The 12,092-nt window shown below is 47.9% G+C and overlaps 1 protein-coding gene across 3 annotated transcripts in view; it reads right to left on the reverse strand.

Moving 5' to 3' along the window:
* The window catches only part of LOC121589077 (connectin-like), a 96,103-nt gene that overhangs the window by 7,558 nt on the left and 76,453 nt on the right, over positions 1 to 12,092 (reverse strand). For all 3 annotated transcript variants that reach the window (XM_041907688.1, XM_041907687.1, XM_041907685.1), the window contains exon 2: positions 7,452 to 7,516. The gene's annotated coding sequence lies outside the window, so the exon portion shown is untranslated. The remainder of the gene's footprint in view (positions 1 to 7,451; positions 7,517 to 12,092) is intronic.

A 12,092-nucleotide genomic window follows, 5' to 3' on the forward strand; every position in this document is an offset into this window, starting at 1 on the left:
ACACCCTTCACTTGAGAAATAACTCACCTTTCGAGTGTCTTGAGCAGGGAAGCAAAACCATGCTTTGTGCCTTTGAATAGGAGCGCGCATCGAGTGCGCGATGATGCAATTCCCGTCCCTCGCTGCACACTGCCCTACCCAAGCGGAAACCGCTCCGTTTGCAGATGGTCCCAGGCAACGTGTTGTGTCACTTCCGTTTTGCTTCGTTCGTGTTTCGTTTCTTTTTTTTTTTTAATTGCACCCGTCCCTACCTTTGTTTTGTGCTGCGTGTTGCGTCCCTTTCCCCTAGCACGGCCCCGGGAACAACTGGCCACTTCAGCGCAGGTCGGGCAGCTTCATAGCTTCTTGATTGGAAAGCAATAGGCAAGCGCAGCAAACCGAGAGGGGTCGTGCTCGAGATTCCCGGCAACAGTTACCGATAGGGAGGGACCCGAAGGGTGGCAAATACAAGCCCCTCGATCGAAGGGAGGGAATAACAAGGAATAAGACCCCTTCAACCATCGTAACCATTCATCAACGCGGCCTGATCGGTCTCATCATCGCTTCGTCATCGTCAACATCATCGGAGCTGACTGGTGCGAGTCAAAACAGCGCGCCAAACTGTTGACGTGAGAGAAGAGCCCAACCGAGGGCTTTTCAAAGGGAAGGAACGGTCCCGTTCGAATCAAAGCATCTGCGGGTGAGAGATCATCAAGCGGCGTTCCTTCCAGCGCTTCGGGTTGCGAATGGTTCCGATACTTGATTGGCAAACTAATGATCAGATAAAAGTACTTGAAGGACGCTGTGCGCGGCGTTGGTACTTGTGATTCTTGACAGTGAGTTTTGTTTTTTCCCTTCTGCGTTGTTCCGAAGCTATTCATTCAATTTCATTTATATATAAATGGGATTTGAATAAAAATTTTAATTAGAAGTATCGATTCATCCTCACTTCACATTCAATGAAAATGTGATTCATTGAACGATTATCTATTAATTACTTTTCACTACACTATCCGCCGGAATGTATGCAATCCGAAATGCAAACTCACTCACACATAATTTGAAGCACATTTAACCTTTCATTCGTTCCTGCTTTGTGATTTATCAAGATTATTGGCTACTGAGGTGTAAAATAAAGGCCCGCTACTCTAGCAAAAGAAATTATAATCAACACGATTGGTCTACTGCCGAGCCATGCAAAAAAACATCCGCTTTTCCTTCCGTGCGCATTTTGTATTCACAGCTGTAGCTTCTCAACCAATCGACCAAATCGCAACAGGATGTTTTTTATCCTCGGTTAAAGCCACACTCGCCCACCTCAAACCACACGAACAGACTTTACCAGCTAAATTTTAAAGGGAGGTAAATTTGAAAAGCAACAGAAAAGGTACATAAAACCATGATCAAACGACTGCCGGTCACACCAGCACCAGCACAGCGGCGTCGTCCTCGCAATGTTTCCGTCGCGTTGTAAGTTTCAACTTTTTCCTTCTTCTGCCAATTAGCCATCTGAGCTCACCGCTTTCCTGTTTTTTGGCTGCTGCTGCTGCTGCTGGTGGTGGTAGTTCCCAACATTTACTGTCGATTTTCCCCTGATTGTTAAGTATTACACTTCGTTTTCCAGTTTTTGGGACGAAAAAACACGTACTCCTTCTAACCTCCCGTTGCTTGCTGTTTCTGCGCACACATTTACAGATCGCGAGAAAACTCCGAGCCAGCTCATTCAATGGTGAGCGTGGAATTGGACCAAAAGCAAGGGAACGCTGTTCGCGACCAAACTAGCGGAACGACACCGTGTGTAGCGCTTGATGGCAAAAAAAAATGGCACAAACAACGGCAAAAGGTAGCCAAAGTCGTGGCGAGAAGAAAAGGGCAAGAATAGGACCACAACCGAAACCGAACCGTTCGTCCCCACGCCAAAAGGAAACTCTCTCCAGCAACAATCAACACGGAAGTGTGTATTCAATTTGTACAAGCGAATCGCTCCCCGGGCTCCCGGTGGACCGATTCCGCGGGTGCGAATGAAGTTTGCGATGCGAAAACCAGATTTAGGTAATTTTTTGTTCAGTTCGCTTTCTTGCTTTCTTTGCCCTGCCTTTGCCTTCCCGCCCTGTTCCGGCGGTTGTTCGTTGTTCATTGGCAGCGAATGCCAGAGACCCTTGTAGGCCTTTTGCTTCGATTGTCAGCATGCGTCCTTTCGCTTTTATCTGCGCCTGGTGGTGGCGTATACACTCCAATCTCTTGATTTCCTAACGAAATTTCTAAATTCAATAATACGCTATCGGGCCGGGGACATCGCAACGGCAATAGGCAAGCCGGGGCTCAACAACAGCACGCCAGCAGAAGGATGAAAGCGGATGAAGAAGAAAAAAAAGGCATTGCACAGAAAAGCGCACATCGTTCGCACCGCGGTACACGGTAAAAGCGGAACCACCCGAGCCCCAGCTCGGAAATTGGGTTGGGCGCCGAAGTTGATTACCGAGTCGAGTGGTGCTGCCAAGCCCCGGCCATGCACCGAGCGGGCGGTTCCGGGGAGGTGGTGATGATTGAATTAAGCTTTCGAAATGATTGACTTTTGCCAGTCAATTGTTGACTTCGATTATGTAGATCAGCGAAAAGCTGCTTTCAGCCGCCTTGCGGTCTGGGCCCTTGCTGTGCTGTGCAGAAGTGTTTGATTTTTCTTCGCAGCTGCTGTGAAGTTCCGGCAGGCCGGGCCTGTTCTGTTCGCCTGTTTCCTTGCACGGCGAAAGTATCTTGAACGGATTAGAGCTCGTACGCTACTTACGGCAGCCGTGTGGCGGGGTGCCGTTTGTCGGATGGGCCATTCCGGCACACCTGGCGTACGATTTAATCCGCAGAAAAGCGTACTCGAAGTCAAAGTGTTTGGGCAGAGGCGCAAGCAACGCGTGCGGGCACAATGATAGCTCTCTGTCAGTGGCGTGTCTTGTGTGGTGTGTGGCTTGAAGAGGCTTTTCTGCTGGAGCGGAGCAGGGGTTTGGCATAATACCGTCAGCATGTAAATGTTAAACCAATTTGGGTACGATTACGTACGAGCAGGCATTGAAGAAGTGGAGCTGAACCTGTGAATACCGAATTACTATCCACTAGAAATGAAATGCCTCTCTGCGTTAATCGATGTAAAAGAAGTGCTGTTTTGCTGGTGTGAATTGATGTAAGAAGGTGTCATCAAAGTATTATTTGCGCAGCGTAAGCCAATAAGGAAGGGAAGTGTTTCGGACTGAAGGTAATCGAGTAATTGATGGAAGCCAAACTAGTTAAGGCTGCTAAAACACGAGCATTGAGGAGATCGAGGTCATTTGAAGCATTCCAATGTGATTAAAACACGATTGCTTGAAAGTAGGCAATCCGCATCACTTGCCCTTAAAGTTATGCAGTGTGTATCGCAACGCTTCGTTAATACGTACGTTGTGTGAAAATCTGGTTGAATGGTGTTGACGTTTTAAGTAGTTTTAATACATTTCTAGTTCATTCTAGACTTTTACACAGACAGAACACACGTCAATGATCGGTTTAGTTCATCCAATTAGCCACAAGTGACATTTACTAGACATCGATGTCAAGTTCAACGAACTTGTTTCAATTTCTTCTTTCCCATCCAGCACCCATTAAATGTAGCGTGCTCCAGTGGTCAATGATCTACGAATGAATTGGAATTACATCATGCTCAATAATAATAACCGCTGGACAAAAGACCCCTCCTAGTACTGTACCGTCGCATTCGAGTCCGCTCGGTGGTTTGAAAGGAATTTGATCTCAGTTTTTGTAACATGAGCCACGGTACTACGGCTGCCCCAGCTTGCCTTTCCTCCCATCCTTGCATCCGACTACAGAACGCACATTCAAAAGCACTTGAGACAGAAACCGCAGAAAGCGTTGAATGCAACGCGACTGCAACCACAAAACATCCACATTAACCGCAGGTTTTAGCCGCTCTGTGGCACAAAATGATTGAACCTGTCGGAGGAGTATTCATGTTTTCTTCTTTTTTTTTTTTGGTTATGGTGGTTTGCTTCATTTTTCGGGTAAGCATTCACCAACTATGCTCCGATTATGCTGCACACTAGTCTAACAAGCACCGGTCCACCTCCGTGCCCCGCTCGTTTGACAGCTGGATGGATATGAAAGAATTCAATAACGAATCGGAAATTCGATACCGCCTGCATGCTGGCTCGCCGAAGAGAGGGACGGTAAGCGAAGCGAAGGTAAAAGAAAGGGAAAATCTTTGTAAACTAGACGCGTCCCTAAGCATCAGCGGCCTTTGAAGCTCGTTCAGCTTCGATAACGAGAAATGCTCCGCATCCTGTCTTTGATTTTCAAAGAAATTGATTAGATATAGCTTCAAACTCCGCTTCCCATCTATTTTGTTTCTATTTTCCAACGTTCTTATTCTCTATCTTTCCCTCGATCTTTCTCTCTCTCTCTCTCTCTCTCTCTCTCTCTCTCTCTCTCTCTCATCGTCGATAGGGGAGAAATGTCTTCATGATGATGTAGTTATAAATTATGGCATTAATTCTACGCTGGCCGTGCGTGCTTCAAAATTAAATCATTCGCATCACTTAGCTGCGGAGCGGAAAAAAATGGCAAATAAAACATGAACCGAAACGAACCGGTTGGCTAGCTTAAATAAATATCACATAAAAAAAAGATGCATAGCAAAACACGCGCAGAATACACACTGAAAATCGAACGTCAAGCCATTGGAGCGGTTTCTGCACATAAGAAACGATGTTTGATTAGATTTTGACCGACCCCTGGCGCATAGAATATTCCTCCCCAAACGACTACGGAACGCTTCATGACTTTGCAAACCCGTGACCGATTACGATTATCTCGAGCGTCCAGTCGCCGGCGGTTCCTGCGTTACTACGGGCAGCAAGAGAGATGCTAACAAATTCTTCACATCCTTGAAGGGCTCGGATGCCCGGCCAGGATGCGTGTACGCTCGATTGCTCTATATCGATTGCTGAAGGGAGCCAAAAGCCATTCCGTATGAAGAGTGCTGGGTATTAAAGGCAACAGTGTTGGGTTGTTGTTCAATTTTTCACGCATTGAGCTCGGTTTTGCCGGCAGGATTTAATGCAACATAAACTACCACTTCCACGCTGCCATTCCTTCTCAGCTTGCTTTTTCGACCCCTCCAGCTCGAGAAGGCTCGTTCTGGCAAAGATGGCAAGAATCTTTGATTCATGATTCTGTTTCCCCCCCCTCCCAGTGTGCTCGGAGCTCTGAGCGCCGGCGAACGTAACGAGCTGACAATCCTATTGCTGTGTTGCTTCTTTCCGCTTCGGCTTCCCGTTATTCCTTATGCCTTTCAAAATCCTTGCCCCCTTCTGCCAGCGCTCGCCCCATCTGCCGAGAATGGCCCCCCGAAGGCGATTGTTTATTTATTTTTATTTCATTCGATTAGGCTTTCAACACAACACTGCCAGCGGATAGGGCTGCCGCTCCAAATGATGATGTATGAACAGATTATGGATCCGCATGATAGATGGAGCGTGAGCGCAAAGGAGCTGCTTCGAATGAGATATGTCAAGCAGGGTGCGAGCAACTGCTTGAGGTTCTCACCTTCCGAGCCAACGGGTGCTCTGCTAACACGATGGCACGATTGCTTACGAACGCTCTCCACTGACATCTCCGTTGACTGCTGTGGAGCCGGGTGGGAAGGGGAGGAAGTGTTATAAATTTTGAGTGATGCCTAGCGTAGCCATTTCCAGCAAATTGTTGATGACAACAATGTTACACACTTCTTGCGCAAGCCTGAGTCCTTGTGTTAAGTCGTTCGATAACGTCCGATGGCTGAGGCGATTTGTCCGAAGCGAAGACGTGTAACGGACGTGAACAGCGACAGCAAGCGACACGCAAGGAGGAGCTGAACGTTCGTTGATGTGTGAGGTACGCCACAGCGAACGGCAAATATTGACCCGTCACCGGGCTGTTGCGAGAATCCATGGCTGATTGGAACCGTTTGTCTATTCACTCAATTAAATTGAGAATGAACCGGGCGTGGAGGTTGGTTGAAGGGAATTGAAATTTACATTTTAATTGAGCGATCATCAATTGGTACGAGTTACGGGATGAAAGCGACCCAGTCAAGGCAGGTCCTGTCTGCGTCTTTACCCAGCGTCATGAGTTGTCCTTTTGTTGGATGTAATGTTCCGTGCTTCACAAAGTTCGTTTCCTATTAGAGCTAGTGAATGGTTATCCTTCCCCTGAGCAATGACTTGGACTGCTCGACTTGTTATGTCCTTCCTTTGCGAGATACTGTTCCAGAGACGTACATCCAGACTTCACAATCCCGCAGTAAATAGTTAATTGTACCTGGGATGTCGTCATTGTTGACCATTGTATCAACTCCAATAAAGGTTTCGACCGATCCGAAGATCCACACTCACACACACTCCCACCCCCACAGAGGACACAGCACTCGGTACCCATGGAGAGAAGACACCAATGGCATGGCGCATGGGAATCAATTCTCAAACCAATTTATCCTTGAAGCACCATCTCAGGGTCAGAATTAATTTCTTTCAGTTTAATTGTACGCTCTTCAGCATTCCACCAGCAGAAGCAGACGGTCCCGAGCTAACTTCGCTGTAAAACTTCATCCCCGTTTCATCCTCTGGGGGAGGGTGGCGTTTGGGCAAAAACCCCATAAATTGCCCTCATCAGTGGCGGTGGTGGTGCGGTGGTCCCAGGCACACACACACACACACGCCCAGCCAATTGACTGCAATGGATGAGCAAAACGACTCACCGAAACCCAGGCGAGGGCTCAGACAGCACGGAGGAAATGGGAGGATTTGCAGAATTTCGGGGCGGGACATTATTTGCGCATCGAAGGCAGCGCAAACAGCAAGTCAGTCCGTTTGCGTCTGTCCGTGGGACCGAGGGAGCAGTCCGACCGGAGCTTGCCGTACCTTGCTGCCGCCTGTTTAAATATCACAAACGCATGTCAACAGAAATTACGAACCGTCTCGTCTTCTACGCTCGTTCGGAAGGTCCGTCAGCTGGTCGGGGTTTCTTCTTCGGGCCAAATCTCATCAAAAAACTTTTCCCTTTTGCAGTGCTCCCTCCGGTGATTGTCCGTGGTTGTGACACGTGGCGGCTCAAATGTTGAAATATGAGCGACGGCTGTAACGGGGCCAGGTTTAAAACGCTATGCGACAGTTCATGCGAATGGGCCCGTTAAAACTGAACTCTCGCGTAACGAGCTAATATGGTGCAATAAAGCAAACGCACGCACCCGAGAGAAGCCCGCCGGCAACTGTGCTCCGGGTGTGCCATTGAATCTCTACCCGTTTGCGTCATGTGCCCCAATGGAGACAAACCCAACGTACACTCAGGTGTGTGGCGCTTCGGTTGCGGGAAAAGTGTTTTTGTTTTCTTGGGGCTCTTGATGGTGGAAAATTCAAATGCTTTTGACGCCTGTTTTCGGGAAGTCGTGCACTTACCTAATTGAGTTTAAATGTCAGCCACGTTTCGGTTTCACCACCAGATGGGGCGTTGTTGGAGTGTTCTGTGAAAGTGGGAAAAGATAAGAAAAACAGTTAATTAATTCACAATCTTCCAATGATTGTGCGTGTCTGTGGTGAGGTTATGGTGAGCGGAGATACAGCCAGATCAATCAAACGAGCATGAGAAAGCTGTATTTCCGCCATTGACGTCATACATTTTTGAAACAACGTAACGTTGGATTTTTGTAAAATACTTTGCGTAATTCTTATTAAGCATTTAGGTAAAAGCTGATTCGGTACAAAATCCCAATTAGTCGAATTGATTTGTGATAATTACTTTCATAGCTGTTCGATGCGGAAGGAATTCAGGAAATATCACACAGGCATGTTTGAAGAAACTTTAACAATTTCCAGCAAAATGGTGCACCAAGGTTCGACTAATCCATTGCAGAGTTTGAAGTATTTTGCATCCGTTAAGTGATCTGCTCTGCTATCGGATACGCAATAGCAATGTGACGAAAACAAAAAATCTTACACAGAAACATCCTAAACGCTACTTTCCAATTGGTAAATTATTCACTAATTCATCGTTCACCTTTCGCCTACAACAGTGCCACCCATTCCGAAAGCGGCAAATTGACATTGATACACACACACACACACCCACACACACCATCACACACACACACACACACACACACACACACACACACACACACACACACACTCCCACACACGCGATTGACGAAATTAGGATAATGCATGGAAATTAGCTACATCGATCGCACGCAACTCGCGCTCCCTGTGTGGTACCGTTCCACCCAAACATACATTTAAGCGGCGCATAATCGATAGATTACATATCAAAAGCCACACTAATTACTAGACGTTCGTATGGTGCGCGGTTTAATTATTCATTCGCCGATACCGACTCCCTTTCCGCACGGCACATGCCTGTGTGTGTGTGTGTGTCCCTGCCCAATACCATATCGTTGAAGCTGTCTCTCTTTCTCTCTCACGCCCCGGTTGAGTGGAAATGAAGCTCGAGTTGGCATTGACAAAACGATTTGCAGCGACAGTCAGTTGCTATAATTATGTTGCTCACTGTTTGCCTATCGCTTGCGGCGCACAATCGTGTAAAATCTAATATGCTCCGGCAGGGTTCGAAGTGGCTACGTTGCTGCTCAGGGAGGATGCAGCCATTCGGGCTGTGGCATCGATTCCTTTCCGCGCCGCTTGCTCGCAAAGTTACTCCGGATCGAATTGCACTCTTGCTTCAGCCAACCACTGTTCCAGATTTACATTCCGCACACACACATTCACTGCTCTGCCTTGGGGGGGTTTGGTTGCCATTCATCACTTCCCAGAATTCATAGGTTTCCTGGCCAAAACCTTTCCCATTGGTAAAGCGCTGCCACCGACAGCTCGCAGGTACAGTTCAAAGGCAGCGGATTTTAATCCGATCTGACAGCTTCAAGTGGCCCGGAGGGGCGGCATTATTTGCCTCCTTTCCCGATTCCGCAGCAGCACTGTGCGAGGGGAAAAAGGGCTGGTGCCTCCGGCGGTTCGCATTACGTCGATGTCACAGCATGAGAAGATGGAGCCTGTGTTCGATGCTTTCAGCATCAACAGACTGTCCTCCCCCTTAACCATTGCCGATTGCCATCGTGATTCTGTCCATTAGCATCAGCAACATATGTATGCATTAGGCACGAGCACGCCTACGGTTGTGCCTGGCGGGATCGGGCGTTTGGTTGTTCTTTTGCACCTCACCCTTTTAAGGTTTAGGAACTGCTGTGTTTTCCGCTCTGAACCTTCAGTTTGGGTGCAATTGGAATCTTATTAAATATTTGCTTGTACTTTCCGTTTTGTACGGCATCAAGTTGCAGCATTCAGGCGATTTTCTTATCACGACCGAGCGATCTTCTTTTTAATACAGTGCCTTAGCCAAAAATAGGTAAATCGAGCACCGAAAAAAGACTCATCTAATTCGTTTGCCACCTCTCGACAATCAAACGGAGCAGTCGTGTAGTTGTGTCTCGACAGGAATAAAATAAACTCTGGAGAGACGAAATCGTACGTCACAAGGCATCGTGAGCAATGAAGAAACTCGCGTCACATGCGGCAAGTTCTTGGCCACTGGCTCGTTTGCTCTACTGCTCCGATCACTGATAAGCCAGTGGAGCAGAAACGAAAGAACAACCAAAGTGAAGCAGACCCACACCCGGGAGGATAAGTAATTTTTAATTAACGTTCCAAAACGCTTTTTCCACGCTACGAAAGCGAAGCAGAGAATGTGATCCGGTCCGACGGAACGAAGTGAACGAAGGGGCGACGGGTACGATGGCTGCTATGCTCACAGGTACTGCTAATTACGTCCGGCGTTTAAGGTTAAACAGAATTCCACTCAATCCCGTAGATGCCGTATCGTCGTCATGATCGTCCCAGAAGTTTGATGAGCTGCTGCTCGGAGGTCCTCCTAGATTCGTAGAAAACGACCAGCTTCCAGATATTCAACACAGACTCTCGCTCTATCTCTTTCTCGGCAACAGCCTGCGCCCGTCACAGGTGGTTTTGATGAACCAGCGCCAGTGGAACGGAATGAGATAACGATTAACAAACAAGACACGGGAAACACTCTCCTCTGCGATTAGAAGCTGCTCGGGCTCTTGGAATACGCAACGAGCGTTCTAGAGCACTGGAATGCATAAAAAAAGCAACAAAAAATGTAAATCTCAAGGTCGTATCGCTCGGTTGGGCATGAATTTCACCATTAAAGGATAGCAAATTCCCGCTGGAAGTTTGCCAGCCCTTCGGTTATTAGATGAAGACAATCTCATTGCGAAAATCAAACTAACTGTTTGAGTAGGTTAAGGTCCTTGATTTGCTTCTCAATGCGATTGAAGACTGACGGCGGCCGTCTTGGGAGTACTATCCGCTTCAAAGGGTAGGCCCTTAATCGAATTGACACCGAACTTGGATGAAAAAATGGTGCACCCAAAAAAAACCTGCTTCTTGTCACGTATGTTTGGTAAATATTTTAACTTCGCCCTGGAGATTCCAAACTTCGACTCCGGCTGGCCGGATGTAACTGCCGTGCTCCGTGGGAACCGTGCCGTGTTGTGCCCGTGTGTTTAATGTTTAATGCCACTAACAGATGGTGTCCCCTTTTTTTTTTGGCTTTAAACCAGGTTTCACCCACAGAAGCCGGGATGCAATGAGTGAGAAATATGAGATTGCCGTGTTCTGTATTTCTCTCTCTCTCTCTCACACACAGTCTCCAGTGTCTTTGGAGCCCTTAGAAGTCGTTGACGTCTTTTTAGCGGTGGTGCTGCTGTGGGAAACCTCGGCCCTTGACGCATCGGACACTATTTCCGGTGTAGCAAACGAAAAGAATCGATCGACTTTAAGCTGTGTGCCGTGCAAGTAACCCGCTTTTCAAGCACCAGCACCAATAATCTGAAGTGAATAAACCCATCCCCCCTCCTCCCCCCGCCTCGGCGCACCTGCTCACGCCTTAGATTATCGATTCTCGTTAGGCCATATGGTGGACGCTTCTTAACGGTTCAATTAACGTTTAACGTTCTCCCCACCGCGGTGCCAACGAGAGTTTGATGTTGCCAGCCGTGTAGCCTCACCGGGAACCCTCTTGATCTTCCGCATCGACGGACGGTCGGCCGGACCGGACGAGCGGTTTTCGGTTTCGGAGGGTAAATCGAAAATGGAAAGCACTTTGTTTACACGGCGTATGGCTTTACCGGACCGGGTCCCCCCCCTTTACCGGGTTTGAAATCAAAGAGATCGAGAGACAAGAAGCCAGCTTTAGGTGACGGGTAAATCCGTTTTCCGCCAGGTTCCGTGGAGCACCGTGCACTCTAAAGCGAAGGTGCACCAGGTATGAGTCCAGCTCCCATGGGTCGCTGCCATGAAGCGACGGCATCGTTTTCAGCATTGTTTGTGTGTGTGTGTGTATATGGGATAGTGTGTACGCTACAATCTAATTTATCGGATTAGAGCAACGGCCAGAGGTGGGTTTTGCCGGGTCGAATTGATCCCAGTGTGGCCGGAAAATCGGTACCGAACCGGATCGGGGCGCAGGTTTCCACTGTGGCACCGTGTGTAAGCAGCGTTCGAGGGAGCGGCGGAGGGCTTCGATTCGGCTTTGGATCAAGCGATTTCCTATGGTTTCGCCAAGCGCTTTCGATTCGATACGGTTCGGCAAGATTGGGGCGTAGATTGATTCTGGTAGAAAAGCTGGCTACAAAACGGTAACTAACTGTGCGGCCGAATAGAGATGCCAGTTGGACTGAATGGGAGCTAAATTTAATTTCTGGGGCTGGTGTTTGATGTGCGTTTAATCTTGCTGAGTGAGCCGGAGTGTAATGATTTTGTTTCGTTTTTCTCTGTGCATGTGTGTGCTAAACAGTTGATTGAAATGCAGTTTTGTGAGCGAGCGATTCAATCACACAAATTGTAACGCTGATTAGCTGGCTATCAATCAATCGATCGGAAAGGCTCATATCACGTCGGCACCAAGGATTATACCTCATAATCCCACAAACTGCACCGAACTGTTAATTAGTATTCAGCGAGCGGCTAACCGGTTGCTATTAGCACTGCAATAATCTGCAACGCGCC

The sequence above is a fragment of the Anopheles merus genome, chromosome 2R (assembly GCF_017562075.2).
Source record: "Anopheles merus strain MAF chromosome 2R, AmerM5.1, whole genome shotgun sequence".
NCBI lineage: Eukaryota > Metazoa > Arthropoda > Insecta > Diptera > Culicidae > Anopheles > Anopheles merus.